General features: G+C 34.6%; 2 long non-coding RNA genes across 4 annotated transcripts in view; one reads left to right on the forward strand and one right to left on the reverse strand.

Annotated features, from left to right (window-relative positions):
- LOC139073349 (uncharacterized) overlaps window positions 1–25676 on the reverse strand; it is a 175431-nt gene that overhangs the window by 116260 nt on the left and 33495 nt on the right. Inside the window, exons 3-4 of one of the 2 annotated variants that reach the window (XR_011521977.1) lie at window positions 19301–19442; window positions 15883–15958 (exon numbers count right to left, since the gene is read on the reverse strand). This is a non-coding gene — a long non-coding RNA (uncharacterized lncRNA). The remainder of the gene's footprint in view (window positions 1–15882; window positions 15959–19300; window positions 19443–25676) is intronic. The other variant, XR_011521976.1, reaches the window with a different exon arrangement.
- LOC139073350 (uncharacterized) overlaps window positions 1–25676 on the forward strand; it is a 77474-nt gene that overhangs the window by 36429 nt on the left and 15369 nt on the right. Inside the window, exon 3 of one of the 2 annotated variants that reach the window (XR_011521978.1) lies at window positions 4591–4787. The exons of the other annotated variant lie outside the window; for it this stretch is intronic. This is a non-coding gene — a long non-coding RNA (uncharacterized lncRNA). Of the gene's footprint in view, window positions 1–4590; window positions 4788–25676 lie in introns of those variants that run through there. 2 annotated transcript variants of the gene reach the window in all.

Consider the following 25676-nt stretch of genomic DNA (forward strand, 5'->3'; position numbering starts at 1 on the left):
CTCACTGTCCAAAATCAGGGCCAGAAAACATTGCATCTCACTCGAACCAGTACCCTTAATTCATGCTATTTGTGTGTATATGTATGTAATCTATCTACTTTAATTTCTTCCTGGTCAATAAGTATGTAAAATCATAAATTTGAGGATTAGTTATATTTGATTCTAATAATGCACTTTTAATAAATGCATGACTCTTCAAATTGTTCTTCTGTAGACAACCTAAATGAGAAGGCACTTTGAAAATTTAACGACTTTTTTTAATATTCATCATGGTAAATATAATCTTCAGTATGAAAATTATTATGTTTTTGGTATAGCATAAAAATGAGATCTATCAACTCTGTAGTATTAGTTAGTACTAATATAAACTTAAAAAGCAGTAGCTGTGCCAAAAAAATAATAAGTTTATCTCTGGTATCCTAGTGGAGCACAGTTTATGCCAAATACCTAATTTTTAAAAAATTTTAATCACATTACCTTCTTTTCCTATAATTCCCCTGTGCAAGATCTGTCTTAATATGCCTTTGACAAAATTTCTGAAAATAGAATCAGGAGAATCTCATTTCCCTAGCTTGAGTTATTTTTAATTAATATACATTACGTTTCTTCACTAATAATTAGTGATAAAACAAATTTCATTCAAATAAACTTGATATTAGTAGAAAATTCTCATTATGCCAAATAGAACCTAGAACATTTTTCTTTTACTCTTAATAGTACCAGACTTATTAATTCTGTTTGGAAATAAATAGGAAATTTTTCATGATAATATTTACTACTACTTTATAGTCTTTAGTTTACCACATATTATATAAATATTCTCTAAATAATTCTTTTCTGTGTTGTTCCAATATAAATAAAAATGGCTTATCTTCAACCATTCATATGATCACAAACAACATTCTAAAGCTATTGTTTAATAGTGATTAATTTAATAGGCCTCCAAAACACGTTTATACTAAATAAACAGCACTTACGTGAATAAGCCACAAGGGTAAAGTGTGTTGGAATAAGAACAAAAGGAGAAAAAGGAGGAAGAATAATGGGAGTAAAAAGGGGGGAGAGAGATGAAAGAAGAATGGGAAGAAGGAAGAGAAATGCAAATTAAAGCAATGAGATTCTACTACAAACCTGTTAGAATGGCCACAATCCGGAACACTGGCAACACAAATTGCTGGAGACAATGGGAGCAACGGGAACTATCGTCTATCGCTGATTGGAATGCAAAATGGTACAACTACTTTGGAAGACAGTTTGGCAATTTTTTACAAAAGAAAACATACTTTTATCATACAATCCAGCAATCAAGTTCTTTGATTCAACCCAAAGAAATTGAAAACTTACATCCACACCAAAACCTGCACTTAGATGTTTATAGCAGCTTTATTCATAATCGCCAAAACTTGGGAGCAGCCAAGATGTTCTTCGGTAGATGATGGGTGAATAAACTATTGTAATCCAGACAATGGAATATTATCCCATGCTAAAAAGAAATGAGCTATGAAACCATGAAAAGACATGGAGGAATCTTCAATGTCTATCACTAAGTGAGAAAGCCAATCTTAGAAGGCTACAATACTGTATGATTCCAACTACAGTAGTTCCCCCTTGTCTGCAGGCGGATATGTTACAAGACCCCCAGTGGACACCTGAAACTGAGGATAGTACTAAACCTTATATAAACTATGTTTTTTCCTATACATACATACCTATGATAAAGTTTAATTTATAAATTAGGCATAGTAAGAGAATAAAACAATAATAAAATAGAACAATTGTAACAATAATCTGTAATACAAGTTATGTGAATGTGGCCTTCTCTCTCTCTCTCAAAAAGTCTTATTATACTGTACTCACCCTTCTTTTGTTGATATGCGATGATGCAATGCCTACATGATGAGATGAAGAGAAGTGAATGATGTAGGCAATGTGATGTAGTGTTATTTTCAGGCCACAGTTGACTGTGATAACTGAAAGCATGGAAAGTGAAACCATGCATAAAAGGGAGACTGCTGTATATGACATTCTTGAAAAGGCAAAACCACAGAGACAGTAAAGATCACCATTGTGGTGAGTGATATTGATAATGGCAGAGGCTATGCATGTGTGGGAGCCAGGGTATATGGGAAATCTCTGTAACTTCTTCCTAATTTTTTTGTAAACCTAAAACTGCTCTGAACAAATAAAGTCTGTGAAAAATACAATAATTACAAGAGAGTTTGTAGGGATAGGGAAAACAAGAGGAGCGCTATTAGATCAAAGGAGATATGCCTCTCCCCACAACCCTTTAACGTCTTTATTCCAGACTCTCACTTTCATCTGTTGACTTTATTTCTTTTTCAGCAAGAAAATTGAAGCAATCAGAGAAAAACTTTTATAGACTACCACTACTATATCCCCCAACTTTCTACATCTGGGCCCGTGCACTCTACCTTCCTCCTTGTTTCTATAGATGAGCCGAATATGCTCCTGGCCAAGGCTATCTCTTCACTTGTGCAGTAGCTCCCATGCCTTCTTGCCTACTCAAGAACACTGTTCCAGTAATTATATCCTCGTTCCTCTGATTGTCTATCTTTCCATTTATATTTGATAATTTTATCAGCACAAAAATATGCTATTTCTCTCATCATTAAAAAATAAATTATCTGACTTCTTTTCCCTTCAAGAAAGCCCCACGTCTCTCCTCCCATTACAGCAAAATTCCTTGAGACATTTCTCTATACCTGCAATCCTTAATTTCTCTGCAAGCATTTTCTCGTGAATCCACTGTTTTAGGATTTCATCTCACCACCCTCCACAACTCTCTCATTAATAGCACCCAATGGCTGTCTTTGTGTTAAGTCTTCAAGACACTGTAAGTTTAGTTTTTTCCTTCCTCTTAGGACAGTCCTTCTCAATCTCTTTTGCAGGTCTTACTTGTCTTGTCTCCAGCCTCTAGTGTTGGCGTGTCCCAGGGCTCGTTCCTTGGATGTCTTCTCTAATCTATTTCTCTTACCTCTGCAGATGATCTTATCTAACAATATATATCTACGTCCAAATTTGTATTGCTAACCAGACTTTCTCCTGAACACCAGACATATATATCTTTACTAGTTTCCTATTGCTGCAGTAACAAATTACCACAAACAGGTTTAAAACAACACAAATTTATTCTCTTACTGTTCTAAAGGTCAAAAATCTAATATCATGGTGTTAGTAGAACTGCTTCCCTTCTGGAGACTTTAGGAAAGAATCCATTTGTTTCTTACTTTTTCAGCTTGTAGAGGTTGCCTGCATTCCTTAGCTCATGGCCACCACTTTACATCACTCCAACCTTTTGCTTCCATCATCATGTCTCCCACTACTGACTCGTATCTCCTGTCTCCGTCTTATAAGGATCTTTGTGCTTATATTGGATTCATGCAGGTAATGCAGGATAATTCATCCCTCTGAAGATTCTTAATCACACCTGTCAAGTCCTTTTTGTCACAACAGGTAACATTCATGGGTTCTAAGGATTAGGACATGAACATCTTTGGGGAGTCATTATTCAGTCAACCACAATATCCAATTGCCTACTGAAGTCTCTATTTTAATGTCATCTCAAACATCAAATGGCCCAAACTGAGCTTCTGAGATTCCCCTACAAACCAGCTCTTCTGTTAATGGCAACTCCATTCTTAAAATTGCTTTGGTCAAAATATTTGGCGTTATCTTTGATTCATGTATTTCTCTAAAAATCCCAAATCCAATTCTTCAATAACCAAATCTTGTTGGTTCTGTGATCAAAATTCAGAATTCTATCACTTATTACCACCTCCAATGTCACTAACTTGGACCATGCCACCATTATCACCTACATATATTATAGCAGTAGTTTTGCTTCTAGTGCCTTGTAAGCTATTCTGAACACAGTAGAGCAGCATGAACATAGTAAAACTGAAACCAAATCATGATTCTTTTCTGCTCCAAGCCCTCAAATGTCTTCCTACCTTATTTTTAGTAAAAGACAAAGTTCTTGGTATCTGTATGCCCTGTTCCCCCACCCATACCCTTCTTCTCTTTCTATCCTCATGTCCAGCTTCTCTCCACCTTGCTCACTCAGGTCTAGTCACATTGGCTTTTATGCTACTTCTTGAACTTGCCAGACTTGATACTTTCTTACCCTTCTGCACTGGCTCTTCTCCCTGCAATAATGTTCTTGTTAACACCCTCATGATTTTCTCACTAACTTCCTTTGGGGTTTTACACAAATATCGCTTCTCAGTAGGACCTTCCCTGGCCTCGTATTTGAAATATGAATTCCTTTTATAACCAACATTCTTGCTTACCTTTTCTCTTTAGTAATTGTTATCATTAATTCGCTAGGTATTTCACTTACGTTATTTATGCTTCTCACCTCCACAAAAATATAAGATCCATGAGAGCAGAAAGTTTTGTGCACATGGTCCAATACTATATACCCAATGCTGAAACAGTGCATGAATCATACAGGATCAGTTAGTTAACAAATTAAAAGTGCAAAGTTGTTATTCAAAACTTTTTTCTATGTGTTGCCTACAATCATAAGGTTTTAGGTACCTATTCATTGTAATCTCTTCAATCTTCTAGGAAGACCACATATAGAGAAGTGAGACAATACTCCTGACTTAGAGCAGAAAACCTGGAGATCCCTTTCACTATTGTGTTTCTAAAAGCCTTGAAGAATTTCTGTCTCACTCCAAGTGCCGCTGGATGCCATATATGGACATTTCTCCAATCATGAAATTATGGCCTACAGAAATAAAAATGACCTCTACAGAAAAAAATGGCCTCTATATAAGGTTGTTTTTGCATATAATGGGCTACATTTACTCATGATACTGAATTTCTTCTCATTCAAAAATATAACTAAGTCACATAAAATAAAACACTAGAATTATTGGTATAACTGTTATTTCAGGGGCTTGACTAGAACGAGATTATCGCTGCAGTTACTGCTTTTTCATTTCACCTCAGGCTCCAATATGGCTTGGTACTAAGTCTGTATTTAAAAATTAGATATTTTGTTCATCATGATTTTTTTCATCAATGCATTTTTTTGCATTACTTTTTATTTCTTAAATATTTCATCAAATATTATTTATCTTAATTACTAAGCTTTTTGGAAACTCTTTAAATTTTATGCCTGAGGCAAGTTCCCCACTTGCCTCGCTGTCATCCCAGCCCTGTTTCATACAAGCTCAACTGTAAGAGAGTAGATAAATATGAAGAATACCTCCCATGTGCCCTTGTTTGCTTGCTATATTACACCCAGCAGAACTAGACCTATCTATTTTACTGACCAGGATGTTTTCTGCCCTCATCACAAAATTTAGACCCATACTTAGCACAGCTATGGGAGCATATGCCCTTGAGATCATTGAAAAATGTTTCAGAATTAAAAATCATAATAATCCTTAAACAAATCTATTTAAAGCCTCAGTTTAATTATTGAGAAAGTATATACAGAGAGCAAACATTAAGTATAAGTTCGCATATGGGAATTAAGAATCCCACTAGACACACAAGAAAATAAAATGAAAGCTATTAGAATTATTAAGGATTCAGTATAATGACCATCTAAAAAAATACAGAAATCAATAGCTTTTCTTCAGAACTTCACAAAGCAGTTGGATAATATAACAGGAAAATAGAATACAACAAAAGTTAACTGAGACGTTTAATACATGACAGAAAAAAATGAAGTGTCATTACTTACTTGGATTGAAAATGATAACACCAGAAATCTAAATTCTTACGTTAATTCACATATTTAGGATAATGCCAAATAAGGAACAATGGTACTTTTAAAACTTGGGGGAATTTGACTTCCAGAATGGCAGACTAAGGACCTCTGAAAATCCCCTTCTCCATTAAAGCAACCAGAACATTTTTGGCAAAAATGTCAAAATCAACCTTTTCTGAACTCAGGACATTAAGCTAAAGGATTGTAACAATATGAGGAGTGTTTATACAAGAAAAACAGCTTAATCTCTGTAAGAATAGTGTAATTTGTGGAATTTTAACTTGCCCTCATATTATCCCCCGGTCCTCAGCTCCATTATAACCTTAAAAATTGTGTCTTGCAAATACAATGGCTGTTAAAACCAGCAATTTGGGGCAGAATCATCTAACAGCTCCCCAAAAGTTGTATCCCCAGAGATTTCTTACTATTTTACTTGTTTGGCAGCTTGCTGAAAATCACCATGCTCAAGATTTGTCTTTCTTTGAGCTTAGTCAAAGCTCTCACCTTGAGTAAGGAGCTCTATCTCCAGAGCTTGTCAAAAGCAATCATCAGCAATTGTTTAACTTCACATCTGTCTGAGGTGGCATTACTTTCTGGGACTAACAAGACACTGACCAAAAAACTTAAAAGACAAAAACTGGGGACTGAAATGTTCATAAGGTGCTCTGAAAAGCTAAAACATATTCCAGAAATCTAGAAGGCCACACATATGCTCTGGGCTATGCGCATGCCCAAGAAAGAACTAGGAAGACCCTAATCTCTCACCTCTAGCTGAACTTAAGACTGTGCAGCAGGAAGTTAAGGCTAACGCAGAGTGGTAAACTGCCTGTTATAGCATTAAAATTAAGCCCCAACACACACAGGGCTTCTCAGCAAAGAATGTGAGGCTTATTTGATCCAGGTATTTAAGGAAATCTCTGTCTAATCATTAGCTAACCACTAGGCAAATCTAGCATAGATTTCAGTAGCCACACATGACAAAGAATACAGCCTGTGCATAATTAATCTAGGAAAATCACTGGACAAACAGCAACAACAAAAACAAAATATCCTGGGGAGAAGGGAATCTGATCTCTAGAATTGCCATAATATATTACTTGTTTATTTATTTTTAACACCCTTATTGAGGTATAATTTATATACAAAACAATGCATGCATTTAATGAATATATTTAGATGAGTCTGGACATAGCCATACACTCATGAAACCATTACCACAATCAAAATAATAAATATATCCATCACCTCCAAAAGTTTTCTCATGTCCCTTTGGTTCTCTTATTTTATTTTGTTGTTTGTAAGAAATCTACCCTCTTAACACATTTTTCAGTGCACAATACAGTGTTGTTAATTATAGGCACTATATTGTAGAGCAGATCTCTAGAAATTATTCATCTTGCATAACTGACACGTTATACCTATTGAACAACAATTCTGCATTTCCCCCTCCCCAACCGCTGGAACCACCGTTACTTTTCCACCTCTGTATGTTTAGCTACTTTAGCTACCTCACATAGGTGGAATAAAGCAGTATTTGTGTTTCTGTGACTGGCTTATCTTATTTAGCCTAATGTCCTCCAAGTTCATCCATGTTGTCATTTAGGGTAAAATTTCCTTCTTTTTTAAGGCTGAATAACATTTCATTGTATGTGTATACCACATTTTCTTTATCTATTCATCCACTGATGAACATTTAGTTTTTTTTCCATATCTTTGGTATTGTGAATAGTGCTATAGTACTTAAAATGTTTAGTTTCCAATAAACAATTATGAGCCACACAGATAAACAGGAAAGTATGATACATACACAGAAAAAATAGAAGTCAACAGAAAAAGTCCCTGAGGCAGTCCAGATGTTCAAATTGCTAGACAATAACTTTAATTCAACTATTGTAAATGCTTTCAAAAAAGCTAAAGAAAATCATGTCTACAGAATTAAGGAAAATTATAGAATGATGTCTCATGAAATAGAAAATAACAATAATGAAATAGAAATCATATGAAAGAAAAATTGAAATCCTGGAGTTGAAAATACAATAATTGAAATGAAAATTCACTAGAGGGACTGAATAGCAGATCTGAATTAGAAGAAGAAACAATTAGCAAAGTTGGTAGTAGGTTGTATTAGTTTCCTCAGATTGCATAACAAATTACAACAATCTGAGTAGAATAATACAACAGAAATTTATTACTCACAGTTATGAAACCTAGAAGTCTGAAATCAAGTTCTCAGGAAGATGCTCCCTCTAAAGGCTCTAGGGAAGAGCCCTTCCTTGCCTCTTCCTAGTTTCTGGTGGTTGCCAGAAATTCTTAATGTTACTTGGCTTGGTTAGATGCATCAATCCAATCTTTGTCTTCATCTTCACACGGTGTTTCCTCTCTGTCTCTGTTTCTCCCCATGACCTTCTTAAAAGGATGCCAATCATTGGATTTAGGGCCCTCTCTGATCCAATATGACCTCATCTTAACTAAGTACTTCTACAAAAACACTTTTTCCAAATAATGTCACATTCTGATGTTCTGGGTAGACACAAATTTTGACAGATACAATTTAACTCAATACTTTGGTCAAATAAGATTATCATGTCTGAGGAACAGAAAGAGAACATAATGAAGAAAAATTATCAAAGCCTTAGAAGGACCTTATCAAATATACAAACATAGATCTAATGGGAGTCCATTAAGGAGAGAAGAGAAAGAAAGGGGCATAAGGATATTTATTTGAAGAAATAATGGCCCCAAACTTCCCGAATGTCATGGAAAACGTTAATCTGCATCTCCAAGAAGCTCAATGATTTCTGACTAGGATAAACTTGGCACAAATATCTGGGAATATCATAGTGCAATTGTTGAAAGCCAAAGGAAAAAGAGAATCTTGGAAGGAGCAAAAGAAAGTGACTCATCAATTACAAAGGATCTTCATATAGATTAAAAGCTGACTTTCCATCAGAAACCATGAAGTCCAACACACGATGAGATGGCATATTAAAAGTACTAAAAGAAAAAGACTGTCAACCAGGAAATATATATCCAGTATAACTATCCTTCAAAATGGAGAAATCAAGACATACCATGATAAACAAAAACTGGGAAAATTCATTGTTAGCAGGCCTGCTTTACAAGAAATACTAAAGGGAGTCCTTCTGGCTGAAATAAAAGGAAACCACTCAGCAATGTAAGTATAGAAATAAAGAGCACCAATAAAAGTAACTACATAGGTAAATAAAGAAGGTATATAAATGTATTTTTTCTTGGTAATTCTTTTTTGCTCCTATCTAATTTAGAGACAACTGCAGATAGCAATAAGTATGAAACCATGTCAATGAGATCATAATATATAAAAAATGTAACTTTTATGATAATAATGGTACAAAGAATGGAGAATAGCAGAGACATATTGGAGAAACTTTTATATACTATTGAAATTTAGTTGGTATTAGTCTAAAGCATGTTGTTATAAGTAAAGATGTTAGTTTTAATCCCCAGGCAAACCATGAAGAAAATAATTCAAAAAAATATAGTAACAGAAACAATAAAAGAATTAAAATGGTATACTACAAAATATCTACTTAATACAAAAATGTAAGTAATAAAGGGATGGAAGAATAAAAAAGACAGACAGAAAAAAAGGAGGAAAATTGCAGACACAAATCTTATCTTATAATTGTACTGAATATAAGTGGATTAAACACTTCAATCCAATGGTAGAGATTTGCTGAATGCATAAAAAAGCATGACCCAACTATATGCTGTCTACAAGAGAAACGTTTTAGATTCAAAGACACAAATAGGTTAAAAGTAAAAAGATGAAAAAAATGTATATCGTGCAAAAAAATATCCAAAAGAGAGCTAGAATAGTTATGCTAATATAATTTAAACTATGCTAATATAATTTAAAATAAAATTGTTACTAGGGGCAAAGGACATTTTGCAATAATAAAAGGGTAATCGATCAGGATGACGTAATACTTATAAACATGTATGATAAAAAACAGCCCCAAAACGCGTAAAGCAAAAAAAAAAAAAAAATGGCAGAATTGAAGGGAGAAATAGATAATTCAATAATAAGATTTGAAGACATCGATATCCCACTTTCGAGAATGGATAAAACAATTAGAATATCAGCAAGGAAATAGAAGACTTGAACAAAACTATAAACTGACTGGATCTAACGTGCATCTATAGAACACTCCAACAAACCATAGCATAATATACATTCTTCTCAAGTGCACATGAAACATTCTACAGGATACACCATACGTTAGTCTTTAAAAACAAGCTTTAAAGGCTGAAATCATACAAAGTATATTTTCCAATCACAATGAAATTAAATTAGAAATCAACAGCAGAGGTAAATTTGGGAAATCTGCAAATGTGTGGAAAATAAACAACTCTCTCCTAAATAACAATTGGGTCAAAAAAATTACAAGGAAAATAGAAAATACTTTGGAATGAGTGAAAGTGAAACCACATACCAAAGTTATGAGATACAGCAAACACATTGCTTAGAGGGAGATTTATAGCTGTAAAAGCCTATACTCCAAAAGAAGAAAGAAAACTATCAATAACTAACAGAAGGAGCACCTAAAGAAAGTAGAAAAAGAAACGCAAAGAAATATTGAAGAAAGCAGAATAAAGAAAATAACAAAAAACAGAGTGGAAATGAATAAAACAAAAACTAGAAAAACAGCAAAAATAAAATCAGTGAAACAGTTTCTTCTTCACTCCTAATAAAAGGGTTTCAAAGTACAGAATGAAAAACTGGTAGAATGCAAGAAGAAATAGACACAAATCCACAATTATAGTCAAAGTAAGTAAAAGGAAGGTGATAATAAAAATAAGAGAAGAAATTAAGCAAATAGTAAATTAACAAACAGTAAAAGAAATTTGACAAAGCCAAAAATTGGTTCTTTGAAATGATCAATAAAATTGATAAACACTGAGTTGGATTGATGGGGAAATAAAACAGAGAACACAATTTACCAATGTAATAAGTGAAAGAAGAATTACCACTACAGATCCTACAGACTTAGAAAGAATGCAAATAGAATTTATGAGCAATTGTATGCCAAAATATTCAACACCTTAGTTGAAATAGAGGAATTCCTTAAGAGAAGATATACAGATGGCCAATAAGCACATAAAAATGAGCTCAACATCATTAGTCATCAGGGAAACGCAAATGAAAACACAAAATACTGTTAAGCACACGTTAGAACTGAAAAAGTTAAAGACAATGCTGACAACAATGGATTGTCAAGAATGTGGAACCCTTGAAAATCTCTGCTGAGGGAGTATTTAGAGTTTCTTAAAGTTTATCCCTACACCTAATATATGACCAAGGCATTTAAATCCTGGATATTTAACCAAGAGAAAGAAGAATATAAAATTCTTAAAAATTAAAACTAATCTATAATGACAAATGGCATATGAGTGACTGGCAGGGACAGACTGCAAAGGGGCACAAGGAAATTTTGGAGGAGTCATGGAAACATCCTGTATGCATCCATCAAAATGATCTAATTTTGCTTTTTAAATGGGTGTAGTATTTGTCTCTGAATTATACCTAAATAAATTTGCTAAGAAGAAAACATGAAATAAACAGAAGAAAATTACTTATAACAGTTTCTGCAGACTAAACACAGTTAATCTGTTTAGCTTCTATTCTAAGAAACCTTTAAAAACCCCGTCATGGGCCAAGTCTTTAGTATTGTTATTTTTTATTAGATTGGTTATACGACTCAGAAGAAAATATATCTTATAAACAGATATCATTATTCTAAACATAGAGTCAGAAAAATGATTGTTCATTCCTAAAAGATCGTTTTATATGTTGAAATACCAGCGCTAGGGACATGAAAATTTTGCAAAACTTCCATGGGAACAAGCTTTCAAATAAACTGAGCCCATAGTGTGCAAAGGAAACAAACTTGGATAATAAATCAATATATTTAATGTTTCTTGGAGCCTCAAAGTACCACTCTAATTTTTAAATCTCTGTAGTGGATTTAACAGGCAGATGGGACCTCCTTCCCCGATGTGTCTTTTGAAATTGTGTAGGAATTATCCAGTTTAAAATAGGCACTTCTTTATAGTGAATAGCACTATGTTGAGGGCCCAATATGTTAAATTAAGAACTTCCCTTTGTTCTTTTATTTTTTACACAAATATCTTTCAGTCAGATTTTTATCTACCCATTATATTTTTAATCACTAATATGTAGGCAATTTTAAAAATTAATCTGGTGATTCAGGCCAAAATAAATTAGTAAAATAGACTCAATCTTATTAACACAGGTTCTTCGTCCATTTGACCCGCAACAATTTGCACATGCCACTAGGATGGCTTCCTATTCATTATCAGTAATCACACTGTTAGTAGAGCTGTGAACAAGAAAAATGGAAAATGAAACGCAAAATTTTCTTTTAATTTAACTTTAAATAAATATTCCATGTTTATTTAAAATACATTTGGTTTAAAAATATTGTTAGTGGCATCTATAGTAGAGATACTTAGCTAATACACATTTCAGAGAAGCTGATGCATTTGTTTAGAGTATTTATATTTTTAGCATATATAGTATCTATATTTATAGCATTCAACTCCTGAAAGAAAACAAAAGGATAAATCATTATTGAGTATTAAATTTTTCATTAGGGTTTCAAAAATTGTTTTCCCTGAATTTATGACTAGCCTGGAACCACTAGAGGGCAAGCTTTACATTATAATGAAACAAGAATTCACTTTCGCACCCATTGTAATAATACACATTAAAAATGGTTTAAAATGACTATGTTAAGAATAGAAATCTATCAAAAATAACTAACTTTTTTTAATCTGAAATCACATTTTACATGTATTCCTTAATTTAGCTACTCAAATGCAGTAATTTTAAATTTTTGACACGACAAATTTTTTAGAATCAGTGTTAGATGAATCACACACAATTCCGCATCTTCATAAAATTACATTCAATACCAAATATATACTGCTTCCTAATGGTTAGCTCAGAAATAAATTACGGATTAATCTAATCTGTATGCTTCCCTGACCTGTGCCCTGGATAAGGCAAAAGGAGTTCGGCCTGAAACTTTGGCAGCTGGGGTTACGTCAAAATCTCTGTAAAAGGCACAGAGCTCATTAGTCATCACAAAAATCTTGGAAAATGTTAATTCATCCATAGGTCACATCATAAAATGTGTGTGTTATGTGTAGCATAAAATTCCTATTTCGCTATGAAAATCTTGTAGTTAGCTGAATTGACAGCCAATATAAGATTTGCACAAGTGTATGTATATCAAGCTATATTATATATATCCTATCATTCCTTCCTTGGGTGTGTTCTGCTGCTCGGGAGAAATGGATTATTAGACTCATTGGTTATACTATATTTGATCATTGGCAGAGGTATTGAGTACTTCACATTTTAAACTATATATCTTGCTCAAAGGCACACAGTTAGTGAGTGTCGATTCTGAGTTACTACTGATACCCGCCAGTAAATCTCAGAACTTACTTTTCCAACTAAATCTCCAAGGTCCAAATAACTACTAACAAGGGAATGTAAGGCATTTGAATCATTAGATTGTAGTCTGAGAAGGAATGACCTCAGACTAAGGAGTGGCCCAGCTACGATCAAGTTACAGTTTGAACTCTTGAGTGACCACCTAGAAGTCCTTGGTAACTTGAGAGAGATCAGACATACCCATCTAAACCTAAGTGTACTTTCATTAATTCTTTTATTAAGGAAGATTAGCCCTGAGCTAACATCTGCCACCAATCCTCCTCTTTTTGCTGAGGAAGATTGGCCCTGAGCTAACATCTGTGCTCATCTTCCTCTATTTAAATGTGGGATTCCTGCCACAGAATGGCTTGATAAGCTGCGTGTATGTCCATGCCTGGGATCCAAACTAGCAAAGACAGGGCCACCAATGTGGAGTGCACAAACTTAACCACTAGGCCACTGGGCCAGCTGCCACTTAATTTTTTAAAAAGGTGGCATTATGCTACATGAGTTAGATCAATGAAATGGATACAAATTCAAGATCATCAATTTATTTTGTGAAAATTGTTACATTTTCTTTTCATTGAACTTAAATACTGATGGTAGAGTGATTGCATTGATGGTCCCAGTTAATGGCTTCCTTGAATAAATGTCCTTGACAATTTGACTTTGCTAGTGCCATGGGAACATGGCGACGCTAGCCTTTTGCAAGTTTGTGATAGACTCATGAAGTATGAGACACTTGGAAGAAAGCCCGCAACAAGCCCCAGAAGCATGTATGTCTCACTGATCCTCAATCCTTTCTAGAACCGTGGGAGAGTTTAGCTGTGCTTAGCTGCAGTAGGCAGAATAATGATCCCCAAAGATATCCACGTTGTAATTCCTGGAACCTGTGAATAGATTACCTTAAATGACAAAAGGCCTATTGCAGATGTGATTAAATTAAGAATCTTAAAATGGAGAGACTACCCTGGATTGTCATGGTGGGTCCAAAGTATTCACAAAGGCTCTTAGAAGAGATGGGCATGGCGATCAGAGAAGGAGATGTCATGACAGAAGCAGAGATCAGAGAGAAAGAGGGATGTGATGATGCTACACTGCTACTCTGAAGATGGAAGAGGCCGTGAACCAAAGAATGCAATCCATCTGTGGAAGCTGGAGAAGGGAAGGAAACCGATCCTTCCTAGAGCTTCTACGAAGAAGACAGCTCTTCCAACAGCTTCACTGTAGCTCTGCTACACCCATTTTACGCTTCTGACCATCAAAATGGTAAAATAATAAATGCGTGTTGTCTTAAGACACTAAATTTTTTATGGTAATTTGTTACAGCAGTAGGGAACTAGTATACCCACCTAAAGTATATCCTGTAGATTCTTGAGTTAAAATTGGTAGCTGGTGTTTGGATTGGAAGTTTAAGTTTTGGACTGTTTTATTATCCCATTGCTAACTGATATGCTCTTTGAAATAGCAATTTCATTTTCTATGTGTAAAAACATCCTGAGTATTTAAAAAGGTGAAGCATATGTTTGGAACCAAATGCTGATAAAATGTTGCAGAACAAAATGTTTGCAAAGGAGAAAGAAAAAGAGAGAGAAGAGGAGGAGAGCAAGCTGTATCACCAGCACTTCTCTTTGTCAAAATGCTTTTTCAAAATGTACACTCTTCTCGTTTAATTCATAAACAACCATATGGGTTAAATAATTTTAATGAGGCATACTTTAAAACCCTGAAATACAGATATAATGTAAGTTCTACAGCTAAAAACGAGAGGTCTTAAAACTAGGTGTGAATCTTATTAATAGTGAAGCTTATAACTTTCAAAGTCATAGTATTAAGAAAAATAAATATAATAATATGACTTTTATATAACAAAACAGACATTTTTACAGTCAGTGTACAATGTTATATTAAATCTGTGACCTAAGAGATTTATAGGAAATTCTCCGCTTCAGCAGAGTGTTTTCAGATGAATGCTTGCCTTTGTCAGAAATAATGTAATTATCATGCAATAGCAGACACAGAAGAATATTGTATTAGCTTTGCTTTGAAGGTCTATGTAAATAGTATCAAGAGCGTTTGAAAGAATTTGATGTTATAACAAAAAATACTGCTTTTAATACTTTACTAAGAAATTTAGGGCTAATGGTTTCTTTCAAGTCTTTCCTAAAGATATTTTTGTCAGAAACATCAATTCCAACCATGAAAGGAGAAATACAAAGGTATGCGATAGAACATCACAAGAGAAAATTTCTTCTAGTTCTCACTGTTGACTATATAAGGCTTTCCAATTGGAATGATTATATTTCATAAATGGGCATCGCAAAACACAACTAATGGCATTTTCCTCATCTTTTTGCAAAGTACTTGCTCCTTTACTTTAGTAAACGCCTCTTCTAAAGAAGCACTTATCTTTATACCGATATTTAATTAATCATCTAAAGCAATGCTATCCAATAGGAAAAACATAAAAAGAAACAGATAAAATTAATATTAACAATATATTTTATTAACACAATATATCTAAAATATTTCAAAAGATAACCAAGAGAAAATTTTTATTGCGTTATTTTACATTCTTTTTTTTCATACTAAGTCTTTAAAATCTAATGTATATTTTACATTTATTTCATACCTTAAGTCAGACCAGCCACAGTTAAGTGCTCAATAGCCACATGTTGCCAGGAGCTCCCATATTGGACATCCCAGCTCTAACGAGAAGTAGTGAAAGAGAAAAAGGATTAATGACATCACTTTTTAATAAGAAGATTGAAAAAGACTTAGGGGAATATCCTAATTGCTTTTGGGGATGCATCCTGGAGCTACTAAATTAAAAATCTGCTTTTATAGGACCTGGAAATTGTAATTTTAAAAAGCTCTCCAGATGAACCTGGTCTTCAATACAGGTTTGGGGAACTACTTTTATTACATTAGAGTGGCTGTGATCTCTGGTTGGTTAACAGAGTTACAAAGGGTCTAGAGTGGTTGAGCATTGGGGTTATAGGGTCATGGAGACTTTGATTTAAAATCATACTCTTTGATTTATTACCAGTGAAACATGACCAAGTTACTTTACCTTTCCTTCGAAGGCTTAGTCTTTGAATAGGTTAAGAATATACACCTCAGTGTTGGCCTGGTGGTGTAGCAGTTAAGTTTGTGCCCTCAGCTTCAGCAACCGGGGGTTCGTGAGGTTGGATCCCAGGCATGGACCTACACACCACTCATCAGGCCATGCTGTGGTGGCATCCCACAGACAAAACACAGAGGAAGATTGGCACAGGGACAATCTTCCTCAAGAAAAAGAGCAAGATTGGCAACAGATGTTAGCTCAGGACTGATCTTCCTCACCAAAAAATAAAAAAGTAAAAAAGAATACATACCTATTAAAATTATTAATAGGATTGCATCAAATAATGTCTGTAAATAAAAAATCTTGCAGAGTGTCAAATAATTATGGGTTTTACTAACTACAGTATGGTGCTAATGAGCCCAAAGTGTGGAGTTTCATCCTCATGCGGGCCATATGTAATCCCTCCATGACCTCAAATGGTATTTCTAACTCTAGTTATCTCTCTTAAAATTCCATGCTTGTATTAGTCTGCTTGTGCTGCCATAACAAAACACCCAATACTGTGTGACTTAAGATTGGAAATTTATTTTGTCACAGTTTCGGAAACTAGAAATCCAAGATCATGGTTTCATCAGGGTTGGTCTCTGGTGAGGCATCTCATCCTGGCTTGTAGACAGCTGCCTTCTCATTGTGTCCTTACGTGGCTTCTTCTCTGAGCAAGTGGAGAGAGAGAGAGAGTTCTCTGGTTTCTCTTTCTCTTCTTATAAGGTCACCATTCCTATTGGATTATGGCCTACCCTTATGACATCGGTAGACCTTAATTACCTCCTTAAGGCCCTATCTCCAAATATAGTCACAGTGGGGGTTAGGCCTTCAACACATGAATTTGAGGGGGTACAACTAAGTCCATAACAGCGCCATTGTTTAGTAGTATTATGCATTTATTGCCCAAACACAATCTATAAAACTTTCTCCTGCACCACCTCTACCAAATCGAGAATAGAATCAATCTATCTGCCATACCCTGGCCTATGTCTATGTGCCTTGGAAATCATTTTAGCTCCTAGACATCATGAAAATATTGTGCATAAGCTTCCACAATTGCTCAGCAATCATGCCAACTCAAATAAAAGAAACACCAGGTCATGCTCTTTCTGTTCATGAAATTAGACTATAAACAATACATAAAACTGACTCACCAGGAGGATATCTTTTCATAAATAACAGTTGTAATTTACTGTAAAGTTAGTTATCTGGGTTTATAATCTTTTGGAAGAAACAGAGTGCCTTATCAATCCTTGACTGTGTACTATTGTTATAATCACAGAGAAATGTGTTTTATCCAATTTTATGTATAATATATGACTGCTAATTTGAAGAAATGGACAAATTATAACCCAAAGAGAAAAACGTTTTGAACTTATCTCTAATCTTCTATTTTAACATTCCATTATATACATAGAGCTTATCATATCTTTGCCCTTCTATTTTTCTCGTATACTTTTTGGCTATCTAGGCCTATCCCTCTTGCTTTCCTTCCCTACTATGACTTACATTCTCCATCATGTTATAATGTTCCCTCCTAACCCAACAGCAGCCACCCTCAACCTCTTCTGTTTATTGCTTGCCAAATGTCAGTGATGACTTCCTTCTCCAGCCCAAGAATAAGATTCAGTTGTGTTAAAATAAGCTAGAGACAAATATACCAGGTCAAATTGTGGTCTAGAAACAAACCAAAGGTATTCTTCTTACCCATATTCTCTACTAAAAACGATATTATCTTACTTTAGACATCACCACACTAGTTTCAGCACTCTTATAAAATTTAGTCTTTTTTTCATAGGCTTAAACCTAACTGAAATCCACTTATATTTTTAAAGCAAATACCAACTGTTTTGTCTATAATTAGATGTTACTTTGAGAGAAGGAGGTGTTCTTGGCTCTTTCATAACTCTCTTTGGCAGAAATAAGATTGACAGTAACAATATACAGCCATAATTGTCTGAAAGTAGTTTGGTCAAGATTAATGCACAGTTAGTTCTCTCTTGCTTAGTCGTAACACTTAGTTTCAAAGACTAATTTTTAAAAACATTTTTCTCAGTACTGATAAACATTATATGTTCCTCTTGTCTGTGATGTGAAATTTATGTCTGAGGAGGATGTACAGAACTTGGTTGGATTTATTTAAAAGTTATATTTAATGCAATCAAAATGTACTATTGCTGTAATTATCCCAAGAAAGAGAAAGAAACATTTAAATGTGTCTTAAGGATTTAAATGTGACATTAAGGATTTCCTGGAAAATCCTGCCCTTTTTTGTCTGACCCAGGCATTCTCAGATGTAGGTACCAGAGGATGGCTGTGCTTGGGTTCATCCTTGACCTCCCACAAACCATGCTCGCCCCAAAGGCTGAACTAGAAAAGAATAACTTAGACTTCTACTCTTAGTGGTTGTTACTATTTTCTCCAAATTTAACATTGTCTGTGGCCCCTTCTGTTTATTCATTGATAAAATACTTGATAGAGTTTTTAAAGAAGATTAAAAGGAGATTAAAGTTTTATTTTCATAGTAATTAATGATACAATTAGTATAATGATATGCCAGCTATGTTAGTTCGTTACTTTTAGATGTTTTTTCCTTTTTTGTAAGTGAAATTAGCCATTTTTGATACATATGAATAAAATGACTTATTTTGGCAGTTTGATCATACATCTTTTATGATTGTTTAATAGTCACTCACCAAAAACATAAATATGGTGAATAAATGAGAGCTCTATTCCCCATAAAACACATGAATACACAATTATTTGCTGAAGATAATAAGGTTTTACTTAAAGAAGTTTTCAAGATGTGAAAAGTTAAAATTGCGTTATTCATGGTAAAGCCATGAAATTCCAGAAATACATCAGAAATGTAACAGGTGAAAAACTCTGACACACCAACATATTTTTATTCATAGAGTAATTTTGTTCATAGCATTACCTTCATTCAGGTGCATAGTATCTTGGAAGAGATGGAGTGCCTCAGTTGTTGCCAGGTACAGAGAATTCTTGTTGTTGCTATTGTTCTGCCTTTTTTAGTCTTGATATAAGAGTAGCAAGTCGAGAAAGTGGTCAAATTGTAGCTCAATGAAAAAGGTATGAGAGAGAATACAGAAAAAAAAAATTATCTATGTTTAAGCTGTAGGAATTTTAAAAAAATTGAATATGCTTGACCATAATCATTATTTTAGATTAACTGAAGCAACCCGAATACAATGAACAGCATTTCAAATTAGGAAAGAATACCTTGAGGGGCTTGGAAGAACGCTGAGCTAAACCTATTTGTCCTTGATGAACCTCTGAGATCTCTGTACCCCCAACTTCATAAATGATAGATATTTCAGGGTGAATCACACAAGATAATTAGTTATTTACCATTGCCAAGATTCTTGCTAAAAAATCAACTATTATTTTGATTACTAAGAGCAGACTAGACAAACATACCTGATGACACTGATTAACTACAATTGCTCAGAGCAATGTTCTGTACGAATTTCATGATTATTTCATCAATACAAAATACATTTCTCTTTTTTTTAATTAGCAGTTTTATGGTGATGATTAGAAGTCTCTTTCTCAAAAAGGATCTGGATAAAAATAAAATGAATATTGACTCACTAGAATTGGTTCATCCTCCCTGTTTAGCAGTACTTCCACAAAAGTGTCTAAAAGACTTAGAGAGATTTTTTAAAAATGAACAAATTATTTGTATAGTATCATAAAAATCAGTACATATCTGAAATAATTCCTTTTAACCTTCATAGTAAATGGGAACATAGAGCTAACTATATAGTCCTACAAACCTATTATAGATATCAACAGACGTCTAGATTGCAAAAAGTTTATTGGCAGGGTAACTAAATTGGATTCCTACTGAATATCATAAGAATTGTCTATATTGATTATCACTGAAACTTTATACTTAATAAAATAGAACATTTCTTTTTCTTCTTGGAATTTGTAAAATAAGTAATTTTAACAGGAAAAATCTGTTATATTTTATGAAGATATTTCCTAAGAAACATATGACATTTATGGTATATGTTTCCTTGTCAGAAAACATATAGTCTTTTTTAGGAAGGTGGAGGGAACCCTGGAAATTCTATAATTCCAGTGTGGTATTTACATTTCCTTTAAATATCACATACCTGTTATACATTTAGCTGATAAATGTCGCAATACAAAAATGTTTATGAGAATGAAACTCAGATGAATCCTTTCTCCTTTAGCATTTATTTAACATTCAATAAATTTTTATTGACCCTTTACTTTGTGGCAGATCTTGTTCTTGGAAAACATGTGTTGAAAGGAGAAAAAATATTGAAATGCTCGCATATTAGTTTATCTTTTCTCCTTTTCTTTGATAACTCAGTCTTTAGATTATAGTTCAAAAGAAGCAAAGATCATCCCAACAAAATCAATTTGTAAGCCCCATGGTTATGACTGGATAATGGCAGCCACCTAAATCTAAATTTATCTGCATACCCTCCAAAAGAATATGTATCACACAAGTAAATACCTTTCCAACCGACCCCTACGGGATAACTAGAAGTCAGGGAATGCTGACAAGTCATATTTAAGCAGGATATCGGCTAAGAGCAGACAGAGACTGTGTGGGAAAGAGAAGCCAGGAGATGCCTAGTGGCTGATGGAACTCAAAAGGAAAAATAGTCTATGACCATACCACCCTGAATGTGCCAGATCTTGTCTGATCTCAGAAGCTAGGCACGGTTGGTCGGGTTAGTACTTGGATGGGAAAAAGGAAAATATAAACAAAAAATAGAAAGTCTCACATTGAATAGAGAAATACTGAGGTCTTAGACATGGTGTGTTAGTGCACTGGGAATCAAAAACAGAAGGTGCAAAGTGCACAGGATCAGGGAAGGGGTCTTGCGCTTAAAAAGATTGTCAATCTTCATCCACAAAGATTTTTAGATAGCTTCACGAACCAATGCAAAACTCTTTTGCTAGCTCCTATTTAGATGTGTTGTGAGTTAAACTATTGATGTAATATTTACAGAGAGGAAAATATGAACTGATGTGCATTAAGAAGTGTTTTTGCAAACCATACATCAGATAAGGGGTTAACATCCAAAATATACAAAGAGGTCATACAGCTCAACAACCAAAAACCAACAATCCAATTAAAAAATGGGCAAAGGATGTGAACAGAGATTTCTCCAAAGCAGATATGCGGATGGCCAGCAGGCACATGAAAAGATGCTTGACATCATTAGCTATCAGGAAAATGCAAATCAAAGCTACAATGAGGTATCACCTCACTCCGGTCAGAATGGCTATAATTAACAAGACAGGAAACAACAAATGTTCAAGAGAGTATGGAGAGAAGGGAACCCTTGTACACTGCTGGTGGGAGTGCAAACCAGTGCAGCCACTATGGAAAGCAGTATGGAGTATCCTCAGAAAATTAAGAATAGATCTACCATATGATCCAGCTATTCCACTGCTGGGTATTTATCCAAAGAACTTGAAAACGCAAAGGCATAAAGATACCTGCACCCCTATGTTCATTGCAGCCTTACTCACAATAGTCAAGACTTGGAAGCAACTTAAGTGCCCATCAAGGGACGAATGGATAAGGAAGATGTGGTATTTATACACGATGGAATACTACTTAGCCATAAGAAATGATGAAATCCTGCCATTTGTGACAACATGGATGGACCTTGAAGGTATTATGCTGAGTGAAATAAGTCAGAGGGAGAAAGTCAAATACCATATGATCTGACTCATAAGCAGAAGATAAAAACAATGACAAACAAACACATGGCATTGGAGAATGGATTGGTGGTTACCACAGGGGGAGGGCTAAAGGGGTGATTAGGCTCACATGTGAGGGGATAGACTATAATTAGTTTTTGGGAGGTGAACATGATGTAATCTACACAGAATTCAAAATATATTATGATGTACATCCGAAAGCTATATAATATTATAATCCAATGTTACTGCAATTAAAAAAATTTTAAAAAGAAGTGTGAATCAGGGAGCTAGCCCATGGCCTAGAGGTTAAGGTCTGCGAGTTTTTCTTCATGGGCCTGGGTTTGGTTCCCCAGCACAGACCTATACTGTTTGTTGGGAGCAATGTTGTGGCAGCAACCCACATACAAAATAGAGGAAGACCAGCAGAGATGTTAGCTCAGGGCAAATCTTCCTCGGAAAAAAAAAAACAGAATTGTGAATCAGTAGCTGAGTTACCGTATTGTCACGAATGGAAACATTTAGTGATTAAGCCATTTTTACGATATAAGAAATGACCTTTTGACATTTCTTGTTGTCTGAAAAGCCTTATGTCTGTCTCTGTTTGATTAATAACTCAGGAAAAATTGTATTTGCTAAGAGTCAAAGCACTTTAATACACCTGGATTACTTAATTGCATTCTCTGTGAACATAAGCTAATATACTATGTTTTTTCCTGCTTTTATAAAGCACTTTCAATTTATACGTGGGAACACATGTCATACATAGATTTAGAAACAATTTTTTTAAAAAACCTAATGAATTCCCACGTCTCTACCTGAATTCACTTGCAAATATTTTGTGTTTTATAAAGACCTCCTATTATAAGTTCCCAGCATCCAGCTTTGACTATAACAAAACTAAATAAAAAATGTTTGCCCTGTTTTCCATTGAGCTTCATAAGTCGCTCTATTTGGGGCATGACTAGTGACCCACACACACACACACTCCCACGCTGCCCCTTACTGCTACTACTCCATGATTCTGTAAAATTTATTACGGTTGGTGCAAAGCTGATAGCTGCTGGCAAGATGATGGATGAAAGACCAAAAGCATATTTCTTCAGCTTAAAATTTACCTTCAATGAGAAATCTATGCCTATTACAACCTGGATATTTATTTTTAAAGACTATCAAAGAAAATGGTTGTTATATATTTACATTCCAGGCCAGAAAGATCTGAAAATTATAGTAATATCAATGTGATCTTTTGCAAGTTCAGTTTTTTAAGGCCAGCTGAATTATTTTCTTTAGATTCCTTATGTAGAAATATGAGCTTATCTTTTGTATAAATAAGATTCTCTTCAGATAAATGATTCGATTTCAATTTTTTTAGGGAGGGATGTAAAAGAAAAATGGTCTGGGCTCCCTTTGCAACTTGAGAATTACATTTATGGTTTAAATAGCAGTATGACATTCCAGCAACAGCATAGCAGCTGCCTCCTGACAAGCATAATTTGCTTTTATGGTTATGAAATTAATACTGGAACAATAGGGCAGTAGGGAAAAATGTGTCTGTTACAAGAACCCCTTTGCAAAATGTGGGTTTTCTTTAATCCTGATTTCTGATGAACCAACAACAAAAATAATTACCTATTTGTATACTGTTACATTTTCTAACTTGGAGAAAATTTTTGAGCATATTACTCATTGCATGTAATGACTTGGTAGGAAAAATGTCCCTGAAAAGTAAGCATCAATGATAAATGCAGATATTCTTTCATTCAATGTGTACTTTAAAACAAGGCAAAATTTCCATTTGAACTGCCAATGCCTTCAACCAAAGACCACCAGAAGCATACCTGTAATTGAACACATTTGTATTGATTAACTCATTGCAATGACAGAGACAGCACATTATGACAGCTGTGGGGTGTCTCTGTAAGGGGTGTTAGGAAGACTTGTTATAGGATGGGGGCTTGTGTAACATGATTTGGGGGAGGGTTCAGGTAGCTAGCTGGGTTTTGCTCTGGAATAGATACTGTCAGGAAACAAGTTGATAATTCTTTTCTTGAGAAGAATAGAGTGAGGCTTATGCTGTGATTGACAAAGAGGCAGAAGGTACTCATATTAGCCAGAACAGGGAGATCTTTGGTCATTTTCATGGCTTGGACGGTGTTCAGGTTTTTGTTTGTACTCATATATAATTGCACATTGATCATGTGTTGGCCTTGATCCATCTTGGTAGCATGGTGGCCTTCTTTGTGAAATTGTTAACGTTAAACAGGAAAACACCACAGCTTAGCTGTGAGTGCCAGGCAAGCTCCCTTCTGGCAGCCTCTGCTTTTTCTTTCTCAGAAAAAAATCACTTCATTGAGAAGACTCTTGAATTCTTTAAGTGATATGTTTGAGCAATTAAAGATGTTGTCAAAATCCATCACTTAACATCTTTCAATTATCTGGTATGCTTTTCAAACTCTTATAACAATGTTATTTGCACGATTCATATAGTATAAAGATTTACAAACATTACAAATTTTACTAATAAAGAAGCATTCACATGCTATAAAAACATTAACAGCTTTATTGAGGCATACAATTGGCATACAATAAACTCTACATGTTTAAATGTGTCATTGTATAAGTTTTGACATATGTACATACCTGTAAAATAATCTCTACAAATAATATAATATGCCCATCATTTCTGTCTTTAAAGTATTTAAAATATTTAAACTTTAATTTAAAGATTAAGTTAAATCTTTAATTTAATCATATTTAAAGTACAATTTGTGCAATCATATTTTTAAAGTATTTCCTTAATGAATAAGTATTCAGATAATAAATATTACTATTTTAATTTCTTCTATCTTATATTTCTATCATCTCTTGGGCTTAATTTATCCCCAACAAGATGGACTGAAAAGAATATAGCCTGACTATGACAATCACAGGAGAGAGGAGTCAGTAGCATGAGCCGATAGAAATTTACCCAGCCAGCCAGAATACAGCACTGCTTTCAAGCTAAGTTGAGAAAATTTCAGTTTATTTTCTTAATTAGAAGTGCCAGAAATTGTCTTTGGCTTATTTAAATAGAATAGAATTTTGGATAGTTCACAGAATCACCTGGAATGCTGAGGACCCAAGCTCAGAAATTGGTCGGGACCAGGGAGACCGAACAGTGGCCAAGTCCACTGAACAATATTGTACTAAAAAGTGGGCCTGGTGAGGACATGACGTCACTGCTGCTGAGGCCTGGGTGATGCTGAGCACATCGGATCCCCACTGTCATTGCCTCTGGACACTTCAAGCCTCACTGGAAAATCTGAAACCGCTGATCTTAGAGATTCAATGTTGCCACCCACGGAGCCATCACCCTCCACCTTGCTGCTTTCCATCAAAGTTCAGGGCAGGTTCAGGGCAGGGCAGCCACTCCTCAGTCAAGTGGTGATGCTCGGGCTTCAAAGGGGAACTGGGAAAAGTGAGCATCAACTTTTTCAGCCTTGAGTGTGGGTAGCAAGTTCTACTTTCCACCAAGATATAAGCTGATTTCTTTCACAATAGAAATGGGAAATGGGGAGCAGGTCACGGACAGCAAATAATAAACGAAAATTTTC

The sequence above is a fragment of the Equus przewalskii genome, chromosome 9 (genome assembly GCF_037783145.1).
Source record: "Equus przewalskii isolate Varuska chromosome 9, EquPr2, whole genome shotgun sequence".
NCBI lineage: Eukaryota > Metazoa > Chordata > Mammalia > Perissodactyla > Equidae > Equus > Equus przewalskii.